Source organism: Mus caroli, unplaced genomic scaffold, assembly GCF_978045245.1.
Source record: "Mus caroli unplaced genomic scaffold, Mus_caroli_1 scaffold_3, whole genome shotgun sequence".
NCBI classification, from domain to species: Eukaryota; Metazoa; Chordata; class Mammalia; order Rodentia; family Muridae; genus Mus; species Mus caroli.
The window spans coordinates 137,234,646-137,259,934 of NW_028227258.1; the positions used below are offsets into that span (position 1 = coordinate 137,234,646).

Here is a 25,289-nt window from a genome sequence, read left to right on the forward strand (position 1 = left end):
GAGACTCAAGCCAATCAATGGACTGAGCCCAGAGACCTCCATGGAAAGTTTAGGGGAAGAACTGTAGGATATATATATATATATATATATATATATATATATATATATATATCCACATTCAAATATGAGTGACATAGCTTAGTTGATACTTCATGACATACTCCACAAAATGCTGATGATCATTCTTGAATGCTTTGCATTTGTGAGTATGTGCCTAAAAATTAAACAAAAACTACTTTGCAATTATTCCCTGTCTTTGTTAAAAATAAAAATAAAATATTTTATTCAATCAAAAACCCCAGAATTTAGTAATTACCCACTTGCACATTTATTTTGGCCAAAAAGTCATGATAGTTCTGCTCTAGGTATGTGAGATTCACATCACTTCTCTTCTTCACTCTTCCTCTCTCAAAGAGATAGGAATTAATTTCTGTCCAGTTACGTGTCTTCTGCTTTACCTTTTATTATGCTTAGTATTGTGTGGAAGAAACTAAATATTTCATTCATGTTTTCTGAATTAAGGTGCAAATGTAAAAACATGCATGAAATTAAACCAAGAAAGAAAAGTGTTTGTGTTTCTGTGGGTATGTATTATGTAAATTAAAAAGAAGCATGCTAAAGATTGTGTTGTAGGTATTTCTGGGTTTAAAACAACTTGTAGAAATTTTACACAATACAATAGAATTTCCTACAGTAGAAAGAGCTGACAAAGCAACACGTTAAAAGCATTAACTGTAAAATCAAATTCAGGAGCCAACTGATGTTATCTTGTACAGCTTTCAATTTAAATTGAGTACCTCTGGTTTTTTACTTATGAACAGGAAATGAGCGTTGAATGGTGAGAACCTGGATGAAGAGGCCAGGGATCAGACTGTCAGCCTCCTGCAACAGCAAACGCCCTCCCATACCACTAAGAGCATTCAAGTAAGTGCGAATTGCTTTATCAGAACGTAAGAGTTTTAGTCTTAAATCAACTTTCAACAAGGTGATCAGGTATATGTATATACTGTGCTCATTCTGAAAGCAGAATAGTAAATACAACATTATATGTCAAAATCTATATACTTAACTGTCGCGTCCGCTCTCGACCAGCAAGAACGACACGACCACCAGTCCTTCTAACAGCAGTTTATTCAGTCCTGTTTCTTCTCGTTTATATCTCCCACGAACCCTGGGCCTCTCACTCTTAAATACTTTCAGTCCTCATCCACGCACAGCAGGCCACGCCCCCTCACCAGGCATGCAGCTTCAGCTAATCAGGGCAGCAGGGGCATGTCTCCACCAAAATGGATTCACCTTCACAGGTATCCTGGTACACCTGCGCAGCTCTCATGACGTTTGTGGTTTATATGAGGAAGTCAGGTGCAAGTCATACGACTTAGCTGCAGTCCCTGGCGCCTTTGGGACTGCCTCACACTTAACCTTCTATTATTTATTTTATGGACTATATGTTCTATAGATAGTGTTATACATATTTTAATTTTACTCCTGAAATTGGTGCAATTTCTTCATCTTTCTGTATATAAATTATTTCATATATTCATAAATTTTGTCACTAACTAAATCCAAATATACATATATGCATTTGAGTGTTGATGATATATATGTATATGTGTATATATGTATGTGTATATATGTATGCATATATGTATCATATATATGTGTGTCTCTATGAGGATATATATATATGCTCACATGCTCAGCATATGTCTTTCCTGAGGTATTAGTCATTTATTTGCTTTTGTTTATAGGACATTTACATTATCTACTAAGTACAACTTATACCACTACTTAGCATTTATTTGTGTGACACATTATATCTCTCTATCTATCTATCTATCTATCTATCTATCTATCTATCTGATGTGTAATGTTATATATGTGTGCATTTGTAGATTTCCTATGGGTCCATTCATTTGCTTCCTATTTCTCCATATATGATGATGATCTTCCGTCGTGTTTCCTCCTATAACAATTCAGTCTGTGGGTGGGGAGAGTTGCTGTTCTATGATTTAAGTCTTTTTTATGGAGACCCTATCTGTCCTTGACCTTAACATGGTTTTTGAGTTTGCATTATATAAAATTTTACATAAGTTCATAAAGCAAATGTTGCAGAGTCAGAAGACATGAGAATAGATGGAATATGGCAACAAATGAGCTTTCAGAGCCTGGAAGAGCTAATGTTTAGCTTTCCCAGTATTCTATTACAATCTATGAATTAAAGACAATAAGATCAATGAAACATGTATATTTGTCTTAAAGTGAGACAAAGGCTAAGATACATAATACAGATTTTGAAGTGCCATGGGGACAAATGTATCCCTTGTGTAAACATTCAGATTACATTTTAAATCCATTCATCCAGTTATTCATTCATTTACTCTGAGAGAGAGAGAGAGAGAGAGAGAGAGTGTTTGTGTGTGTGTGTGTGTGTGTGTGTGTGTGTGTGTTTGTGCGCGCGCACACAGGCACACATATTCCATGGATCTTAGTTGAGATCAGAAGACAATTTTCTCCCCTTTGGGATGTATGGGTTATACATAAGTCTCTGACCTGGCAGCAAATCCCTCTACTTGTTGTATACCTTCTTACCAGTCCATAATTGGGTGTCTACAAGTGAAACTGACTAGGTATGAATATAATCACCTTTAAATTATTCATTTTAAATGGACAGATATTGACTGTTTATGATGAACACATATACACACAGAATTAAACACCTGATGGTGAGAAGACACCTAATTGGGTGAATCAGTTCTCTCCTTTTGCAAGGTGGGGCTTAAGGATGAGACTCAGGTTCTCAAGCCAGACAGCTTTGACTTTTACATATTAAACTATCTTGTTGCCACAAGAATTCACCATTTTAAAATAGACGAAGAAATAAATCGAGAAGGCAGTTAGGAGGAGTTGTTGGAAGAAGAGCTGAATTTACTTTCATTGAGTTGGTGTTTGGATTGAATCAGTTCTAAGGTTTTTTTTCAAATCAATGTATGGCTATAAAAAATTATTTGGTAAAACACATATCATCGCCTACTATTTGTTGAGGCTACATATGCTCCTTTTTATCACCTAAAAATAAGTTTATGTAGAATGTTTGGGCTGACTGTCTCTAAATCTTAGTAGCAGAAATGAGGACAAGGCAAATCTTAATAATAAAATTCACACTAACAGATTCTCCTTTGTAATAATTCTTTTGAGGTGTTTTATTTGACACTTAGCAATGGGACCTGTGAATGCATTACAGAGGCTAAGAATCAAATCTAGCCTGAAAATTACTGGCTAGCAGCTCCTTACTTAATTAATACTTTCACTGAGAAATTGTGTGCCTCTCTAAAGAAAAATTACCTATTTGGGAATAGTTTTATGATAACTGAGCAAGTATAAATAGTTCATGTTTATTAATATAAGCATCAGTCATTATTTAGATTAAAATAAAATAAATTAAATATATCAATATATGATAAATCAGTGTATTTAAATAAACTTATTTTTTACCAAAGTTTTTAAATTCCTTGTGTGTAATTTTCTATATTTTTACCATAACAGCATATGTTTATTTATTATAATTACTTATTTCTGCCTTTCTAACCTGTATCTTAGTGGGAAGCAAAGGGTATTCATCAGAATCTAATAATAATTAGGCAACAAGCCTAGTAGAAGATTGGAAGTGAGCCAAGGCAAAGTATTCAAAGAGTCCTTTTTATTTTATTTAGTTCAAATTAAATCAGAATTTATGCCTATAAGACATGGATCCATGGACAATGTGGATGATAGTGTAGTATCCTTATTTGGAGAATTAGAACAAGATAGGACTGTATAGTGTTTGTTGAGCCTTTCTAATATATTTTTTTAATTTCTGAGCCCCATAAACTTTGCACCCCATGACCACGCATTTATAGCCAATCTGGTCGTTCAGGTTTGATCAGTTTTGAGTGTGAGCAAGGGCCACTGATGTGTTCTACTCATGTCAACTGGTTTCTGGATTACAAGACAGAGTGTCATTGCTTGTGATATGTAGTCTTAAGATATTTTATTAGAAGTTCATTGAACTACCTGGGAGTGTAGCCACTGTGGCTTGAGTTTTAATGTCCTTTTGGCTGATATACAATTCAGACCAGAAAGACTCAGATGTTCATGGTCATACTGCTTGGAACTGGCATTATCCATATCCCTTACCTGATCAATTCTTCTCTTTGCAAAAGTGTCACTTCTTTATTCTTGGCCTTCTATTTAATTCTGTGCAGATCTGATGCATTATGCAAAATTAGGATAAATGGAAACAGTTTGCACTTAAGGAAAAATCACATACAAGGAGGATTTCTGTTGAGTGTTCCTTCAGTCCTATGATCCTCCTTGATAAAAGGAATTTCGAACAAATAAACCATAGTCATGATTAAATTATTCTCAATTCACTTAAAGGAGTAATGGCCAAAGCATATGTTCAATAATTTGATGAGGCATGAAATGTGAAGAAAGTATATTACTATCCTTTAGGAGCTAGTGACTTCAAGTTGTGTTTCTTTGTGTAGGTCAATGTTTTCTGACACAGAAGTAAAGTGTCCCAAGCATAAAAACTGAAGTGCTTGAAAGTCACAATCCTAGGGATATGTGTATCAGTGGATGTGATGGTAAGGGCTCTCTGGAATGAACTCTTCAGCTGAGGAGGATGTTTTCCAACCACTTACCATGAGGTCACCATTACTTGACACTCATTAGCCATGACTTTCAAAGAAAGTGTTTGATTAAAATCAAATCATCGTTCTTTTAATAACCCAGAAGCAAATGGTGAGAACTCGTTTTAAAAACTTAAAGATATGACAGTGGATTTAAAAATACTGTAGCTCTTATGTGAATATGGCAATTGTTTAACATTTTAATGAAATGTTCATTTTCTCAACATATAATTTAAAATATCATGATGCAATAAAGTTGGGATATTCATGAATACTGCCAAATAATAAGAGTAAAATTTTAGCTGGGACTTAGTGGAATTGAACAAAAATTTTCTGTTCAATTAGATATGCTCATGTGAAACAGTGACACCATGATTAGAAAAGTAATTAGGAATCACATATGAGAGAGCAATTTGATTCTTGGTCTGCTTAAGGAACTTTATGCTCTCTGAGGTACACAATGCTTCCCAGGTCTCTTCAAGCTTAGTAGAAATAATTACCTGTTTTTATTTTTCCTGAGAAGCGCTTGCTAACCTGGTTATGAAAAGTAATTTATCTCAGAATTTTATGCTTTGCTATTTTACTTCCCTTGAGGGTCAGGCTACATATAGGTATATAACAAACTGAAGAACAATTAAATATTTTAAATGGTCTACAACCAAAATTTCAACAGGAAAGTAAAATCTGAAACCAAACATGGTCTTAGATCATTTATGATCTATACATTTGAGACTCAATACCTTTTAATAAAAAAATCTGCTCATTTTCTGCTGTTTATTTGAGGAATAAGGGGGTAGAAAAAAGACTTTGCAAGCCATAAAGTAGTTCTCATCATCTATTTTATATCCACATGCCTTCAACGTAGGTGCATGTTCACTGTGGTCTTCTAGATAATATAATCATTATAAGATTAATCTATTTGCTTTTAAGGATGTATTTTATTAAAACTAATATTTTTGGTTTGATTTATCATGTCTTTATGACTGAAATATGCATTTAAATAAATATTTAAGTTCTGGTGTACTATTACTGGCTGAAATGATGGTTTATACATACTAAAATATGTCTTTGAATAAAAAATGTCATTAATGTACCTTTATATTTTCTTTAAGCATATGTGCCTTTCAGAAAGCAAATTGGTAATATTCTAAGAAACCATAGGGAAGAAAAACTTCCATAAGTGAAGAAGAAGTTACTCATTAAAACTAAATTATACTTTTGAAATATTGTTGTTGCTGTTTTTTAAAAACACATCTTATTGTGTTTGTGTGTGGTGTGTGTGTTTGTGTGTGTGTGTGTGTGTGTGTGTGTGTGTGTGTGTGTGTGTTGCCTAGGAAAGGCACAGAGTCTGCTCTCCCACTCTACAGTCATCAAGAAGATAGGGATAACTAATCACCTTAGGGATAGGCTCTCCCACTATATTTGGGACTCAGTGAAAGCCTCAATTGATCAGTCCAGGCTTCAATAGGAGGTAATGGATATTCCTGTCTAGTTCCTGACTTCAGCAGGATTACTCAAGCTTTTCTCCTTTAAGATGTTGGTCCTGAGTTTTTTGTTTGTTTGTTTGTTTTTGTTTTTTTTTGTTTGTTTTGTTTTGTTTTTTTTTATATGTAGCTTTTATTGGGTCGAAGATGTTTAACGTTAAGACATGTTGGTTTTAGTCAAAGGCTTTTCCTGTGTGCATTGAGATGATAATGTGATTTTTGTCTTTAAGTCAGTTTATATGCTTTACTCTATTTATTAGCGTGTGTACACTGAACTCTCCCTGCATTTCTGAGATAAAGCCAACTTGATTATTGTAAATTTTGATATCTGTCTTTACTATGTTTGCAAGAATTTTTATTGAATATTTTTGAGTCTATGTTCATAGGGAATATTGGCCTTTAGTTTTCATTTTTGTGTGTCTTTCCCTGGTTTGGGTATTAAAATGGTACTGGCTTCATTCACAGAGCTTGGGGATGTTCTTTCTGTTTATATATTTTTAATAGTTTAAGAAGGATGGGGTTTTCTTTAAATGTCTGGTAAAACTTTCTGTGACTCTGTCTCTGGGCATTTGTATTTTCCTGGAAGAATTTTTTTGTCTTTATGACTGTTTCTATATTCTCATTGGTTATGGGTTAGGTATGTTTGGATTTTAGCCTTTGTTTAATTTTGTGTGCCATCTGAATCTAGAAATTCATCAATTTCTCTTAAGTTTCTGGCCTTATGGAATCCATGCTTTTTTTTTAAAAAAATGTCTTCCTATGATGTTTTAGATATGTTTAAAGTCTGTTGAAATGTTTTCCTGCTCCTGTCTGATTGTGGTAATTTGGGTCCTTCTTTTTGTTTTGGTTAGCAGAGTCTGCCTTGTTTATCTTCTCAAAGAGCAAGTTATTTCATTTGTTGATGTATGGCATTGTTTTTTGTTTGTGTTTTTTCCCATTAGTTTCTACTTCTTTTTATTATTTCTTATTCTTAAGTATTGTGGATTAGGGTTTTTCTTGTTTTGTTAACTTTTTGAGTTGCTTCATTTATCCATTTATTTCTGTCCTTTCTGATGTTTTTGTTGTTGTTGTTCTTTTTAAATATAGGTGCTTACAGCTATAAATTTCCCCTGCGGAGTGCTTTCAGTGAGTTCCAAACGTTTTGTTGTGCTTTTATTTTTTATTTAGTTTCAAGAATATTTTTCTTTCTTTTTTACTCTTTTTCTTTGACCCATTCATCATTCCATAGTGAGTTGTTAAATCTCCCTGAGTTTGTGTTTTTACTAGAGATTTATCTGCTCTCACTTTTGTCTTATTGCATTGTGGTCACACAAGATATAAAGGCTGACCCCAGGCATTCTGCATTTGTAAAGGTTTGTTTTGTGTCCCAGAATCTGGTCTAATTTTGAAAAGCTTCTTTGTGTTGCTGAGTGAAATGTGTATCCCTTGATGTTTCTGTGGAATATTCTGAAGATATCTGTTAGCTCCTTTTGAGTATGAAGTCCTAGGAATAGTAAACATGCAGGATTATCAGTTCAAACTACCAAAACCTTTCTATCCATAAGGCTGTGAATTGGAAGTGACCAATAGCCTGATGATCTGTGTTATCCATTGGGCCAGACCAATGTAAGCCTCTGACAAGTCTTAACATACTGGAGCCCACCTGAGTGAACAAACTGGAGTCAGGGATAGATGTAAAAGCAAGAGGAATGTTATTGTTCCAGCATGCTAAGGTCAACCTGCACAGGAAGGAAAGAGAAAATGACCATGTGCAGATCATTCTCCGAGTTTTTATACAGTTTTCAGAGCAGCAACCATTAGGCACAATGTGATTGGCAGAACAGTGTGACTTTTAAACTGATTCATCTTTAGGGAATAAGATGGCAAGGACTTCCCTTGTCTGTAGGTGGCCAACAGTTAGTCCACCCTGTCGACTGACTGTTTGAGGTATTGGGAGGGGAGCCCATACTAGGCCAGGGTACTGTATATGTGTTCCAGACTCCATCTCACAGGCTGGAGATACACATGCATAGAGATATCAAGGAGATTTACCCTGTTAGAATATAAAGGGAGACATGGGAAGTCTGGCTGAGCTGTGATTATTGTAACTGGTACAAAAGATACTTCTCAGTGTTTTGAGGTAGAAGAGTCCAGGTAGAAGCCTAGAGGTTGGCTGTGTTGCAGGGGGTGGGTTATCAGACTAGATGGGGTAAGTGGATGTGGGTCCATGGTTGGATCTGGTGTGCTGCACAGAAAGCATGGATAGGGAAGTCAGAAAGATTCTGCTGGCTAGACCCTGGAAGGCATCATGAGAATTCTGGATGACCTGGGTGCTTGGCACTGGCACAGAAAAGAACTTCCCATTTTAAATTTTTTTAATCAATTAAATTTTTTCTTTGATGGTCTTCTGAATGTTTTGGGAAAAGAGGCCATTTCTATATCTCATGATGACCATTGAAAACACACACACACACACACACACACACACACACACACACACATACTAACATAATTTAGAAGTGTTTAAAGGATGATATAGATGTACAATTTCTTCTTATAGAAGACTTCAAAGAAAGAAAGGATGGAGAGATATCAAGATGTAAGTTGCATGGGATAGATGTAAGGTTTTATTCCTGTCCTTCTTTAGCTAATGTTTCCTCTCTGCTGTTTCCTACAGAAACAGTGTAAGTTTCCTTTCTCATCCTAGGCACAGAGGAGAAACACAGTAAGTATGTCACAATCTTTAAGCCAAAAAATCTACCAGAACCAAACAGGGCTAGCACCCTGATTGTTGCCAGACCTCAGACTCTAGAAAGGTTATTTCAATCCCTATTGTCTCAGTTGCACTTCTATCTGTGACAACTTAATTTGGTAGCCTGAGCTAAGACAGTAATATTTCTCTTCATTTGTGTTGAACTTTGCTAACTATGATTTCCTTTTCAAGGTAATAAAGGGTTATTACTTTGGGGCCTGGAGTGTTGTAAAAAGAGCTTGGAAATATTTGAATATAGTGTTTAGTAACACACATACGATAAACATACACACACACAAACACACATGCACACAGAGACACACACATACTTTTTCTTTACTGATATTTATATGTATACAATATAGGTGTATTTTCATTGACATTGTCAAGAAATCTATGCCGATGTATAGAGACATGGATTGATTAGATACAAGGAGATAATTTTAATCACACTCAATCATTATAAATTAAAGATTCTTTGTGAATAGAGACAAAGTACAAAGCAAGGCCATGAGAATACTTCATGTGTAAAAATCTGGTTATTTTTTATAATTGAGGGTCTTTATTTGATTGTTGGGTATAAGGTGCTATAGAATGAGTCCAGTACCAGTTTGGAAACTGGCGGGAGAGATAGCTTTGAAGGCACAATCTAAAACCGCGACTTGAATGTTTTCTGGTATCCTGTCCCACTCATCAGGAGCTACTCATTATTAATGGGCTATAGATGCCTTTTATATTTTAAGTTCATTTTCTCATTCCCAATTTTCATGGTATTATTTTGTTTGCGATAAAGCAATAACTAAGAGCTGGTAAGCACCACTTTTGTGTTCCTATCTGGTCTGCTGGGAGGACAAGTTACAAACATTCAGTTCTTTAATTTCTAGGTTAACAGTCTTTGAGTCTGTGGTTGACAAACTTCATTGGTTCAAACTAAGATCCACCCATCTTTGCTTATTTCTTGATGGCCACTTGAACTCATATCTGTGAAATATAAAGTATATTTGTTAATCTAAAATGAATTGCCTCTACTTTTTTGAAGGTCCTTGTTCCATGATCTGTGTCTTCACTCACCCACTTCTCTGTGATGCCAAAATCTTCCCAGGAGAATGAAATGCACGGTAGATTCTTGAGAGAAATAGGATATATTTGCTGTTTTTAACACTTGGAAATTCCTTCCCTATAATACTGTATAAAGTGACTATCTTGATAGCTCATGCATGGCTTTAGTGATTCACAAAGTATTCAGCCTGGTTTACAGTGCCAACTTGGTAGGTAGTAGATTCTCTTATCAACATATCTGCTTCTCCATATTTTTCTGTGAATATCAGTAACTCCACTTCCTAATGTGTTCTCAAAGTGGAATCTGTGTGGCCAGCTCTTGGATTTTGCAATTTGCGAGCAGTCCCTTTGTTCACAAGTCTACTGTGTAGGCAAAGGCTTCAACCCAGAAGCCTGCTGTGTTTATTGATCTATTTCTTCGTAATTCCATATCAAGCAATCACACAATTCATGAACAGTCTGCGAGGGGAGAAATACACATATTACCATCAGCAGGAGACTAAACTAGCCATGCACTTAGAGGCTCCCCCTGAGGATGGTAGCCCCCTCTGTTATCACGTGGTGTGATTGGGAAGTACCACAGCGAGGTTTATAAACAATTCGGAGCTATGACTTTCTTCATATAAAGTACAAAGGTTTCTTTAAGGAATCGTTTTGGATTTGCCTAAGGTTGTTTTTGCCTTCCATTTGAATAGGATGGGACATTTCCGAAGTCCAAATGAGGTGGTTAGCCAAGCAGGATTCACTAATGCTCAGTCTTTGCTCTCAAATGGGCCTTTTCCATCTCAGAACTCTGATGAGCATCTGGACTTCAGTTACACATCCTATGCTAAAAAGTGTTCAGCTATTCTGATGTGACCTCTGCTCCATCTACTGGAATGATTTATACTCGATATATTCTTTAACAAAATCCTGATATTTATATTAGTATATTTTTTAATTATCCAAAGAATGATGTGAAGACAACATTAAAGTTGTTTAGTTAAAGTGAGAAATCTTAGAGCAGAATTAAGGTGAAACTACTAAGTTAATCCTGTTCAGTTGTACAGAAATGTATGCAGCCAGTAGGCACTTCTGTCATGCATGTATGCAGCAAGCAGACACTCCTGTCATGCATGTATGCAGCCAGCAGACACTCCTGTCATGCATGTATGCAGACAGCAGGCACTCCTGTCATGCATGTATGTAGCCAGTAGACACTTCTGTCATGCAGAGATAACAATTTTGCAAGGAGAGGGAAGGTGGTGTGGGGACTCAAAATAGCAGGGAGAGTCTGAAGTAGAGCTTGTACAATGTAGGTCCGCTGTGTCCTGACTCCTTTACATCATTACTGATGGTTCTCACTTTTGTTGTGACTTCTGGTGGCTCCCCATTGATGTATGTGCATGTCTTTAAAGCCTTTTCTTAATGATAACTGACAAACTATATCTCCATTTTCCAGTATGCCATGTAATTCATTTTATGGGCTTCATGATGTTTCAATACAGGAAGCAAAATTTCTCTTCTTTGTGTTTTTATTCTTCCAGTATGTGCCTTTCAAGACTCAGTACAAAATAAATGTAAGAGTATCTGCATTTCCTTCTGCTCTATACTTAAACACCATTGGATTTCATGGTCAACATCCTTAGTTTTATTTGTGACCCCACTTGCTAAGAAAAGGAAATCCTGAGTCATTTGCAATTGGCTTAAAGAAGAGCGAAATAACTCAAGGCAAAATCCCTTTGTTCTATACACAGATATACAGACAAACACACATACACACACACACACATACACACACACACACACACACACAGAGAGAGAGAGAGAGAGAGAGAGAGAGAGAGAGAGAGAGAGAGAGAGAGAGAGAGAGATTGAGAGAGGTGGACAAAATTTCAAGGCTTTGGTGGCACTGTTGAGAGAAGCGTGGCCTTAACTCTTACAGAGGAGGTTGAAGGTGAAGGTTCCCTCTGGACAAATGCTTAGAGACTTGGGCAGGATTTAGGAATACTTGAGAGTATGTGAAAATGGTAAATGAACTGTACATTTTTTCCTCTGAATTTTTTATATAATGCCCAAAACTAAAATGAAGGTTTCTAAAATCTAAGTCCCTTGTATACTGTGGTATGTGTATTAGTTCCCTTTCTGGTGCTGCGATGCAATATGTGAGCAAGGCAAATTATGGCAGACACCTTATTTGGGCTTATGATTTCAGAGGAATAAAAGTCCATCCTGGTAGGGAAGCAGGGCAATAAAGCAGAGGCATGATGCCAGAAGCAGGAAGCTGAGAGACCACATCTCTTACCACATACATGCATACACGAAGCTGAGTGCTTGAACTGGAATGGAGGTAAGGGCATTTGTACCAAGTTCTACAGTGATATAGTGACAGGCTTCCTTCTTAAAAGCCATTCCAGTTAAATTCCTCTAAATTGTGTCTGTGTGTGTGTTTGTGTGTGTATGTTTTGCTGGAGACTGAACCTGACCTACAGCTCCACAGTATATAGTTCCACAATGCTTTTGCTGCCAGAAGATATTTTGAAGAAACAAAAAGAGACGTTATTGTTTCCTCAATTGATGCAAAAAGAGGTGATATCCAAAGAATAGCTACTGGGGCCACAGCTCAAAGTCTTTGTATCCAAAGATCTCCAGAGAAACCAGAAATGTTAAGCATGAAGGCTCCTTTTTTCAATAGAAAGGTGTAAAGTCTGTCTTTCCATTCAAGAAGCTGGACATTAAAAGAGACTAATAGCCTGGTAATCTGTTTTATCTGTTGGGCTAGGTTATATCAAGTTCCTACTACCAGGACCACAGATGACTAGTAATCTAAATATGTTTAGAGCCAGGAACTCCCCAATCTGCCACAAGCAGGACCAGAGGTACATAGTAGCCCAAATGACCTCCATGCTATTTGTATGATGGAGAAGAGGCTAGAGCCTTCTCTAAGGCCTTTAAGCTAGTACAGGTAGCCTATCTCTAGATTCCTTATTCTTTGAAGAAATGGCACAAACCCTGAGTAGAGTTTTGATATTATATATTTATTTCCTCATGCATTGAGGATTGTATTATACCAGGAAGACCCTTTAAAAAATTATACTATGTTTAAATTTGTTGGGAATCAACAACCTGATATCAAACTGTCAAGAAGACTCAATCTAGGTTGATTAAATTATTCCAAACTGAATTTTCATTCTCACCTTTTCAGGGGTTGCTTCACTGACTGATGTTTCCAGAGATACCTCCTCTTGTGCCACTCAGTAGGAGAGATCTAATTTGGAGAGTGTACCAGGAGTATTAAAGCATAGGAGACATGATGCTACTCAATGAGGAAAAGAAGGAAATACCTGAAGGATTTTTAGCAAAATTCCTGAGGGGTTAAAAAATCATTGATTTCCCCCTTTGTCCAGATACTGAATGGCCTTTCAAAGAGAGAAGGAGGGTCTGTAAGATACTGAGTCTTTACTACTATCATGGCTGCATTGAAAGATACAGGAGGATATGGGTGCATTGTTCATTTTGTCAATTACTGGGTCAAGACCACAACAACTCTCAGAAAGAAACAAATGGATCCTTGTACTGGATCCATCCTTACTTTTAAAATATCCTCATGCAAAATACAAACAAAGGGAGACAACTTTAAATTTCCAGACTTTTAAAAAAACAATGCTTTTTTTTTCTCTTTCAATGAAACAAAATCCACCCATCAGCATATTGTGTTTTACCTTCTAAAAGCAGGAGCACGATTTAATGAAAGAACATGGTCATATATTTGCAATCCTATATACACATTTTCTAATTTTTAGAAATTACTTTAAAATTATGTTATAAAATTCACAAAAGTATCATGGGTTGACTAGATGCTCAGTGACCATTCTTTTTTCCCTCTCTCATGATGGTGTTAGGATAAGTCACCAAACCTGTTGCAATGGGTGAATATCAGTGGAGACAAGAAAGCAGTTGTATCAGGTAGGACCCTCATAAAGAGTTAATGTCTACCAAAGAAAGGCTTCATGCTCAGAAGACATATAGCCCTTAGCCCTCTTAGGGTAGGCATTTTTCTTAACATCATCTGAGAAAGAGGAGGAGGAGGAGGAGGAGGAGGAGGAGGAGGAAGTGATAAAGAGCAAGACAATCTGTCCAATAGAGTATGCTGTTTTCCAGTCCAGGTGTAGACACTGTAGCTATTTCTGCACTTTGAAATACCTTACTGGTAGCATGTTGGCATGATAATGTATAAAATGGGGCTGGCAATTTAGTCTCAGTTAGAGCCTGGTATATTACAGTTTCTCATATTATGTAGTTTTAAATAAGCAAATTTAAACATTTAAAAAAGAGCTTAATTATTTGTTTTCTAGTAGAATTTAGCAAGACCTTTTAATATGCAAATGCCTCTCTTTATACTTTGTAAAGGGTCTCAAAAAATACATACACAAATATAAAAAATACCAGCAAGGATTCCACATAGTTAGGATTAAAGGAGAATCACTGTCATATCTTATTATTTTCCTGGTAGAAGAACACAATTTATTTCTCTTAAAATTTAATACTAACCGGAAAAAAATCTGTTTTATGCTATGACAATTATTTGTCTATTGTGGCAGCTCTTTACACGCATTGCTTTGTGATGGCGAGACACAGTGCTGTATTGTTCATTTGAATTCTGATGGGTTATCTGGAATGGCTCTGGTATTTTAAGTGGTCTGTTAGAGATAGAAGTCATATATCCTTTCAAAATTTACATAAAATCCAGATGAAGAGTTATTAGTTATTAAGAAATGGAATTCTCATTTCATACTCGCATAGGTTTGAACCGTGTGGACTTCCTTTCTAATCTGTAAAATTAAACTATATACGTGCTTGAGATTTGCTGCTCAAAATGTTTCAGGTAGCTCTTAGGGAAGAGGATTACAAAACAAGTAGAAGCAAGAATTATATCTCTCACATTCTAAGCCTTTTTGACAACATATCTAAAACACTCTCACGGGTGAGATTGCATTAGTTTTCCTCTTATGTATGTCATAAGCATGGGTATCATATACATGCCTGTACTAAAGGCCAAAGGTCAATATCAGGTTTCTTCCACCACCACTCCCCACCTTAGTCTACAGTCCATACCTTCTCCACCATGGGAATACGCCCTGTAACGTGGCCTTACCCATCTTTTCAACATGATACTAAGAATCAGGCTCATATCTTCATTGTTGCGTACTTTACATAATCAATCATATTCTCAGTGAGGAAATACTGTAGTAAATACTTTTTCTCTTACTTTTCCATTTCATTTTTTTGGTTGTTGTTGTTTTAATTAACTTTAGGTGTTCTCTTCATTTAGATTTCCAATGCTATTCCAAATGTACCCCATACCCTGCCCCCCACTTCCCTACCCACCTACTCCCACTTCTTGGCCCTGGAATTCCCCTGTACGGAGGCATATAAAGTTTGCAAGACCAATGGGCCTCTCTCACTGATGACCAACTAGGCCATCTTGTGATACATATGCAGCTAGAGACATGAGCTCTGGGGGGGGGGGTACTGGTTAGTTCATATTGTTGTTCCACCTATAGGGTTGCAGACCCCTTTAGCTCCTTGGGTATTTTCTCTAGCTCCTCAATTGGGGGCCCTGTGTTCCATCCAATTGCTGACTGTGAGCATCCACTTCTATGTTTGCTAGGCCTGGGCATAGCCTCAAAAGACACAGCTATCTGGGTCCTTTCAGCAAAAATCTTGCTAGTGTATGCAATGGTGTCAGATTTTGGAGGCTGATTATGAGATGGATCCCCAAGTATGGTAGTCTCTAAATCGTCCATCCTTTCATCTCAGCTCCAAACTTTGTAACTCCTTCCATGGGTGTTTTGTTCCCAATTCTAAGACGGGGCAAAGTATCCACACTTTGGTCTTCATTCTTCTTGAGTTTCATGTGTTTTGCACATTGTATCTTGTATCTTGTATCTTGGGTATTCTAAGTTTCTGGGCTAATATCCATTTATCAGTGAGTACATATCATGTGAGTTATTTTGTGATTGGGTTACCTCACTCCTGATGATGCCTGCCCTCCAGGTCCATCCCTTTGCCTAGGAATTTCATAAATTCATTCTTTTTAATAGCTGAGTAGTACTCCATTGTGTAAATGTACCACATTTTCTGTATCCACTCTTCTGTTGAGGGACATCTGGGTTCTTTCCAGTTTCTGGCTATTATAAATTAGGCTGCTATGAACATAGGGGAGCATGTGTCCTTCTTACCAGTTGGAACATCTTCTGGATATATGCCCAGGAGAGGTATTACGGGATCCTCTGGCAGTGCTATGTCCAATTTTCTGAGGAACTGCCAGACTGATTTCCAGAGTGGTTGTACAAGCTTACAATCCCACCAACAATGGAGGAGTGTTCCTCTTTCTCCACTTCCTTGCCAGCATCTGCTGTCACCTGAATTTTTGATCTTAGCCATTCTGACTGGTGTGAGGTGGAATCTCAGGGTTGCTTTGATATGCATTTCCCTGATGATTAAGGATGCTGAACACATTTTCAGGTGCTTCCCAGCCATTCAGTATTCTTCAGGTGAGAATTCTTTGTTTAGCTCTGAGCCCCATTTTTTAATGGGGTTATTTGTTTTTATGGAGTCTACCTTCTTGAATTCTTTATATATATATTGGACATTATTCCCCTTTCTGATTTAGGATAGGTAAAGATCCTTTCCCAATCTGGTGGTGGCCTTTTTATTTTATTGACAGTGTCTTTTGCCTTACAGAAGCTTTGCGATTTTATGAGGTCCCATTTGCCTATTCTAGATCTTACAGACAAGGCATTGGTGTTATATTCAGGAAAATTTCCCCTGTGCCCATATCTTCGAGGCTTTCCCCCACTTTCTCCTCTATAAGTTTCACTGTCTCTGGTTTTATGTGGAGTTCCTTGATCCACTTAGAGTTGACCTTAGTACAAGGAGATAGGAATGGATCAATTCCCATTCTTCTACATGCTAACAGCCAGTTGTGCCAGCACCATTTGTTGAAAATGCTGTCTTTTTTCCACTGGATGGTTTTAGCTCCCTTGTCAAAGATCAAGTGACCATAGGTGTGTGGGTTCATTTCTGGGTCTTCAATTCTATTCCATTGGTCAACTTGTCTCTCGCTATACCAGTACCAGGCAGTTTTTATTACAATTGCTCTGTAGTACAGCTTTAGGTTGGGCATGGTGATTCCACCAGAGGTTCTTTTATCCTTGAGAAGAGTTTTTGCTATCCTAGGTTTTTTGTTATTCCAGATGAATTTGTAGATTGCCCTTTCTAATTCGTTGAAGATTTGAGTTGGAATTTTGATGGGGATTGCATTGAATCTGTAGATTACTTTGGCAAGATAGCCATTTTTACTATATTGATCCTGCCAATCCATGAGCATGAGAGATCTTTCCATCTTCTGAGATCTTCTTTAATTTCTTTCTTCAGAGACTTGAAGTTCTTATCATACAGATATTTCACTTCCTTAGTTAGAATCATGCCAAGGTATTTTATATTGCTTGTGACTATTGAGAAGGGTGTTGTTTCCCTAATTTCTTCCTCAGCCTGTTTATCCTTTGTGAACAGGAAGGCCATTGACTTGTTTGAGTTAATTTTATATCCAGCTACTTTATTGAAGCTGTTTATCAGGCTTAGGAGTTCTCTGGTGGAATTTTTATGGTCACTTATATATACTATCATATCATCTGCAAAAAGTGATATTTTGACTTCTTCCTTTCCAATTTGTATCCCCTTGATCTCCTTTTGTTGTTGAATTCCTTTGGCTAGGTCTTCAAATACTATGTTGAATAGGTATGGAGAAAGTGGGCAGCCTTGTCTAGTCCCTGAATTTAGTGGGATTGCTTTCAGCTTCTCACCATTTACTTTGACGTTGCCTACTGGTTTGCTGTAGATTGTTTTTATCATGTTTAGGTATGGGCCTTGAATTCCTGATCTTTCCAAGACTTTTATCATGAATGGGTGTTGGATTTTGTGTGTTCATTGTATGTAGACTTCCCAATCCCCTAAAAGATGGATTATACAGGTGGTGATTTTATTTGCCAGGAATCTGCTTCTCTGAGGTGCAAAGAAAGAAGGCAAAGGAGACATCATTCTGAGCCCTGTGTCCATGTTGGAGGGTGTGAATACTGCCACATCCCTTATTCTTCTTGTTTGCAGAAGGACTCCCATGTAGGAGCTGAAGTACCGATTCTGTAGGAAATATCAAAATCCAGGGGCACTTTTTTTTTTTCATAATGGTAAAGGTTCCAGAGCAGCTGAAATTGTGTATTGGTTATATCCTTTCACAAAGAGAAATCTACTCCCATATGGTCGAGTACTGAGGCTCTGGCTTTGGCTGACACAGATAAGTGAGACACAGATTTAGTGAGATTCTTCTATTTGTTTTTATATTTCTATGTGGTAGAGAATTTGAGGATTTATCTGAAGTCTATCACTGACAACAGGCAGTTTGGCTTTGTCAGGGAAACAGCTACTTTGTTACACCTGGGTGGGTGCAGCCTGGCCTAGGCCAGGTTATTGCTGTTTCTTTTCTGAGTAGACGATCAGGAGGTAGCTTCATAACAGAATCTTAGTTATGGCTGGAGCTGAAAGGCTATGAACAGTAGTAGCAGCCACCACTGTTTGGAAAGAAATGTTCCTTTGTCCTGACAGGCAGAACAATGTGCATTTGTTCTGCATTCTGTTCTGTTTCCTAATTGTTATATATTTTTTTCTTTTCAACCTTTTTATTGTTATGAGCATTCATATCTTTTAAATGGGAAGGAAAATTATGCCTGTCAGTTTCCATCAGACCCGGGGAAGAGTAAGATGCTATCTTAAAAGAATGCCTTATATCTATAAGAAATATGTCTCCAAGTTGAACAAAACAGGGAACCGTGTTGAGTTTTTCATTCTTTTACTTTTTTTAACAGAACAATGTGGTTGGAGGAAATAATCATTCTATACATATGCTTCTTGACTTGGGATCTCATCATATAGATATAATTGGTAAATTTAAATGATTTTGATATAACTCATTCTGAGAGATGCACTTGCCATTTAAAGACATCTAATAGTTCACAAGGTAATTAGAAAATCCCTGTTCTATGATGATATTTAGAATGAAAACATAGTGGGACATATTTAATTTAATTTTTGATTTTATTTACATCCCAGACATTGCACCTCCCATCCCCTCCCCACAGATCTTCATCCCATTACCACTCCTCTTTGAGATAGGTGGTGCTCCACCTCTTACCCCACCCTTGGACATCCCCTTTCCCTGGGGCCTCAAGTCTCTACAGCATTAGGCACAACCTCTCCAACTGAGGCCAAACAAGGCAGTAGTCAGTCCTCTGCCACCTATGTGCTGGGGGCCTCAGACAAACCCATGTATGCTTTTTGGTTGATGGCTCAGTCTCTGGGAGCTCCTAGGGGTCCGGGTTAGCTGAGTATGTTGGTTTTTCTATGGGGTTGCCATTTCTTTCAGCTCCTTAAATCCTTCCACTAACTTCTCTATGGTGGTCTCTGAATTCAGTCTAATGGTTGCGTGTAAGTATCTGCATCTATCTCAGTCAGCTCTGGTCGAGCTTCTCAGAGGAGAGCCATGCTATGCTCCTGTATATACCCCCAACATAGCATCAGTAATAGTGTCAGGCCCACCCAAGAGATGAATCTCAAGTTGAGCTGGTCACTCGATAGTCTTTCCTTCAGTCTCTGCTATTTTTGTCCTTGCATTTTTTTTTGAACAGGAACAATTCTGGGTCAGAAATTTTGAAGAAGGGTTGGTGTCCCGTTCCCTCCACTGGTGGTCTTTTTAGTTTCCCTCTCTCCACTATTAGGTATTTCATCTAAGGCGACCCATATTGAGTCCTGGAAGTCTATCATATTCCAGATCTCTGGTACATCCTAGAGTGTTGCCCACCTCCCACCCCCAACCCCCGAATTTGCATATTTTCATTTATTCTGCTGGCCCTATGGGTTTCTCTCTTGTTCCCCTCCCACATACTTGATGCTGCCTCTACTTTCCCCTACCTCTCCATTCTGCCACCTAGGTCATGCCCTCCCTTTTCCTTCTGTGATTATTTTGTTCCCCCTTCTAAGTGCAATTGAAGCATCCTCATTTGTGTTTTCCTTCATTCCTAAACTTCTTACAGTTTTTGGGTTGTGTCATGGGTATTCTGTACTTTTTGGCTAACTTCCACTTACCAGTAAGTACATACCATGCATGTCCTTTTGGGTCTGGATTACCTCACTCAGTATGATACTTTCCAATTCCATCCATTTGTCTTCAAAATTCACGCTGTCCTCATTTTTAATAGTTCATTTTAAAATAGTATTCCATTGTATAAATGAATTACATTGTCTGTATCCACTCTTTAGATGAGGGACATCCATGTTGCTTCTGGAAATTTTCCCCTTTGCCAATGAGTTTGAGGTTCTTTCCTACTTTCTAGTCAATTAAATTCAGTGTATCTGGTTTTATGTTGAGGTACTTGATTCACATAGACTTGAGTTTTGTGAAAGGTATATGTCAGTATTTTATAATTAAAACCATCCTGATTTATTTTTTCTTGTGAAATGTGGCAAATCAAGGACAAGGCACTATACAAGGAGGGAAGAGATCCAAACTTAGTGAAATGAGGAGCTGACAGGCAGAACCAGGCCATGAGAGGAGAGAGCAGGAAAGAGTATGTGAGAAGTGTGGAAAGAGAGAAGGCAAGAAAGTGTGTAGAGTGTATGGCTGAAAGAGTAAATAGTTGTAGGACTCATATGCTGGGGCAATGGAAGACCATGGGCTACAGAGGTTTCAGGAAGGGACAGTGTGAGAAGAGCTGAGAGGATCCCCGGGTGGTGAATGGGCATATAGGCCATTGTGTAGTATGGTATGCTAATAGGCCCCACAGTGAGCCATTTATTCTGAGTTACTTTGGGATCTGACATATCATATATTTTAAAAATTCTAGAATTCATCATTGCAAGTATTTGAAGCCAAATGATTAGGTGCTGAAGCACTTTCCTTTATATTTATCTAGTATTTGAATGCACAGAGACTTCATTGTTCTGTGTCCACAGTGACATTGTGTGGTTACAAGGCCAGTTGTCTTTTATTCACAACTGCAAATGATTGTTGTGGCTTTTATGATATCTTGGGCACACCCCCTCCCCAGCCTTTGTTGGCTGCACAGTCTCATGAAGGGCAGCCTATATTTGTGATATTTGTAAAAATGTGATATTTAGTCCTCAGTTTTCTCCTTTAAAAATAGCTAGAAACTTCAGAGAAGAAAGTAGACAATCTAGAGCTATTTGTGTGTCTTTACTTACTGCAGAATATATGTCACAAACAATTTATTCTACATATGGTCTTTCATCGCTGCCAGATATTACGTCAGTCCTGCTTAGCTACAATGAACTTTTGAGCCAAATTTTATTGCTTGGTATGATAAGTACACTTGAAATAAACATCACTTAAATGTGTAAATCAGGTAACTGCTCACATAGCAACCTACCAATTAGTCACTTATCGATGCAATTAGCTGGGTCTGTAGCTAATTGGTGGTAAAGAAAATGTACTTTAGTTCCCAATGAAGATAGTCCACAAGTATGCCTTAGTAGTCAGTCTTGCTTAGGATGCTGACTCTTCATTCCCCAGCAAATTTGATTATAGGCACTTTTGTAATGCTGGATTTCTATGGCCTTGCACAAGCCAGGCTATATGCTCTTCTTCCACACATGGAAGTGCTTCCAGCTGCAGCATAGTATATTTGAGAAAATATGATCTGGCCGTGCACAGACCTGGTCATATGCTCTCCTTCCATACGTACAAGTTCGTCCCGGCTGCAGTAGATTTGAGAAAATATAAGCTAATTCCGAGATACTACTTTTGTCTTCACACTCTGAATCTTGAATTTTCATATATATAAGAGGAAAGCTTAGAGCATTTGTAAAAATTAAATAAAATAAGTCAAATGACACATAAAACCATTTAGCCATTGTTTCTTTCCTTTTAACAACCCAATTTCACCAACTTATAGATGAAATTTACTAAGTTATCCAAAGTCACACAGTGTAAATATTGATTCAAACTTAATTTTGGCATAGCATTGTTAATGTGTCTATGATGCAATGCTAAACAAAATGACAAAAGTTAATTAACCTGATTCTTTATTTCTTGGTTACAATTAGGTTAATGCCAGCTATGTATGGAAAGAAATAATTCAGAAATAAATATTTGAAATGTCAGTGATGGCACCTAAGCTTAGAGACACGTACTGAATCACAGAGTCAGTGTTTCAGTGTCCTGTGAACACCAGGACATAAGCCCTGGCACAAGCCCTACGGATTATTAAATTTGCTGTTGAAAAACTATATTAGAGGAGTTTGTTCATTTAATAACAAGTAAGCAACAGTACTTTTTTACCACATGACCAATGGTGGGAGAATTTTAATGTCATTCCTTGAAAATACAAAAATCACTATAATAAAAGAAACACTTCCTGGATAATCATGCAATGGAATTGCAAATCAGAGACTATGACTTTGCATTTAACATTTGAGTTGTAATAATGAAGCTTATTGATGCAATAAACACTACCACCTGCAATAGCTAAAACTCAGCCACAGTTCCAAGCACAACTCACCAATAGCAGGCTTTTCTCCTATTTGTATTTCTAACATTTGAAAACATATTTGATGCTATTTTGAAGCATCTTACTGACATATTAGTCTGACCTGTGTTATGATGTCATGGAATGAAATGCTCAAAATACTCTACAGATTTTACTGAACCCTGAATATACTGCTGAATTTATATTTCTAATTTTGTTCAGAGGGGTATATGAATATGTTGATTAATGACACAAAATCTTGGGGCTTTATGCACTGAGGCAAATTATTAAAATAGAGAAATGTAGAAGTGCCATTCATCACAGACTCATTCTCGACTGCAGCTGAGGGATGTAAGTGTACACGCAATGTTACAGTGTTAATGGGGTAGAAAATGAAAAATAGCCATAAAATGTTGGAGTTGAAGATTGTAGGGTGAAAATTGGTTGAAATTGGATTTTTAAAGGTCTATGCATCAGTTGTCTTTTTTTTTCTTTCATCTGGTTCAAAAAATCAGAAAGAAGACATAAAAATCTATAAGCATTTTGAGAGCCATGATCTTTTGAGATAGTTGGGAAGTAAGACATTAATGCAACAAATGCCCCGACCCCTGTATCTTATAGGAGGAAAGTCAGGCTAAGAAAGAGCAAATGGAAAACAGTTTTAATCACTTGCTCTAGCATGCTCTTGTGGACCACTATTTCTCAAGGTTTTCCAAGTAAAACTGAAATAATTACTGTGGAGTAAGGAACTAGCCTCTGGCCACTCTTTCTAGTCTTTGCTAATTTTTATCAAAGTCCTTCTTAGGCATTATTTTTTAATCCACTGTTGAATTTTAGCTAGAACAAAGGGCAGAAGTTACTACTCATTTCCTAGTTTGCATACCCTTTGTGTAGCTTCATTTCCCAGACTTTTAGAAGGAAGATGCAAGGGAGCCACATGTTCCATTAGTTAGAAGGCAAGACTAAGAGTTCAGAAGGCTACACTTACAGAACCATTGATAAATATGAAATAAGTTTCTGAAATTAGCTACTAGTGACCTTTTCAGTTACATGGAAATAAGGACCAGTAAATATAAACATAGTTAAGGAAATAGAAGAAAATAGTAAGACTTTTGATTAAACACAAGTGGTTAACTCTAAATGGAGTAAATCTCAATCTCTCTCTCTCTCTCTCTCTCTCTCTCTCTCTCTCTGTTTCTGTCTCTCTCTCTCTCTATAATTATGAATTATATATATGATTATATATGAACATATATACATATATACATATATATTCATGTGTGATAGAAAGGCAGGGTCTTTCTGAGGAGCTGGAGGTTGCCTTCAGCTAGTGAGCCTCTTGCCTCATGCTTCCAAGCGCTGACATTACAGATGTGCAGCTCCTTACCTAGCTAACTAGATTGCACTGAAGTATAAAGATAATAAATTTACTTGTGCACTGAGATATAATCTCATGCAAATATAGGCACACTTTTTCATGGACAACTTGAAATCTATACATGTACTGATGACTTCTTATTGTCTTGGTTTCTGTTTCTCTCTGTTTCCTGCACAGCATGGAAATAATAGAAAAGAGAATTTAATGACCAGGAAAATAAAACCCAACCAAGCGATTTAATGTGAACTGCATAAGACATATGTACAAAGGTAGAGGAGGGTGGGTGGAGAGAGTCATTCATTCACATTTAGTTTTTAAGCTCCCAAATTTCAGATTTCTATACCAGATGGAACAGTTATTTATATATAAAATAAGAACAACATTCATTTTTGTGAGGAACATGAACTCACAGTGTCATCTAAGCCTGGTTAGACCAGGTTTCATTAACAACAGTGCAGAGAAGTGCTGAGTTTTGTCCTCTGAGGTGCTGCTGAACCAATCATAGCACCCCTCTGACCCTGACAACCCCTGGAAATTCCTTCTCACCTCTCTTTACCAACAGAGCATCAGAAAATAGAGCTTTCTGTCATTTTGAAAAGTACAAAACTTGCCCATTTCCATGCAGCAATGGAAAGGGAAAGATAAGAGTCAGTGTAGGCTGCATGTGTGGCTTCTCTCTGTTAACTGATGACAGTGCTGCCTAACTACACAGGCTTTCAGGGTGAATCCTTATTTATTTTTGAGTGCAACATTTAGGACATCTTTGTAGATAGTTTGGGTTTTTATATTCTTCAGCAGAATGCCACGTTTTTTGAGAAAATGACTACAATAGAAATTGTTTGCATTATTTTCTAACACTTGAATTTTCACACCATACAACAACTGCCTGCCAAAGAGGAATGTGATATCCTCACATCACCATGTTGATGGTGGCCAGGAAAGAAACCAGAGCAGAGAGAAAGCCACCCTCCACTATTGTAATTCTGAGAATGTTATAACTGTTAGCATTGTTGGTGCTCAGACACAAAATCCTGGAAGCATGGGCCTTATTTTCATGATGGGAGCTTGCCTCAGAACTACATCAGAAACACATCTCTCAATTACTTTAAAGGGTCTGGCATTTTGTTCTCTAACTATCAGACTAAGAATTCCTTGAAACAAGGGCTTAGAGAAACACAATTTCTGCCTTCCTAATGAATGACTGTGTGTGCCATCTCTTCTTTCTCATTTCTGGTCTATGGTGGTAGTCAGTGCTTACACTAATTTGGGATTATCCCATCTGTGGGTTGGATTGCTGCTGTTCAGTCTATCCTTACAGCTGCCAGCATTGTTGATCTCCAGTTAGTCTGAGATCCTTTAGAATCATCTCTTTCTTTAGTAATACTT

At 37.2% G+C, this 25,289-nt stretch overlaps 1 protein-coding gene across 2 annotated transcripts in view; it reads left to right on the top strand.

Moving 5' to 3' along the window:
* Positions 1-25,289, top strand: part of Naaladl2 (N-acetylated alpha-linked acidic dipeptidase like 2) — a 1,298,244-nt gene that overhangs the window by 231,380 nt on the left and 1,041,575 nt on the right. For both annotated transcript variants that reach the window (XM_085836003.1, XM_085836001.1), the window contains one exon: positions 822-924. The gene's annotated coding sequence lies outside the window, so the exon portion shown is untranslated. The remainder of the gene's footprint in view (positions 1-821; positions 925-25,289) is intronic.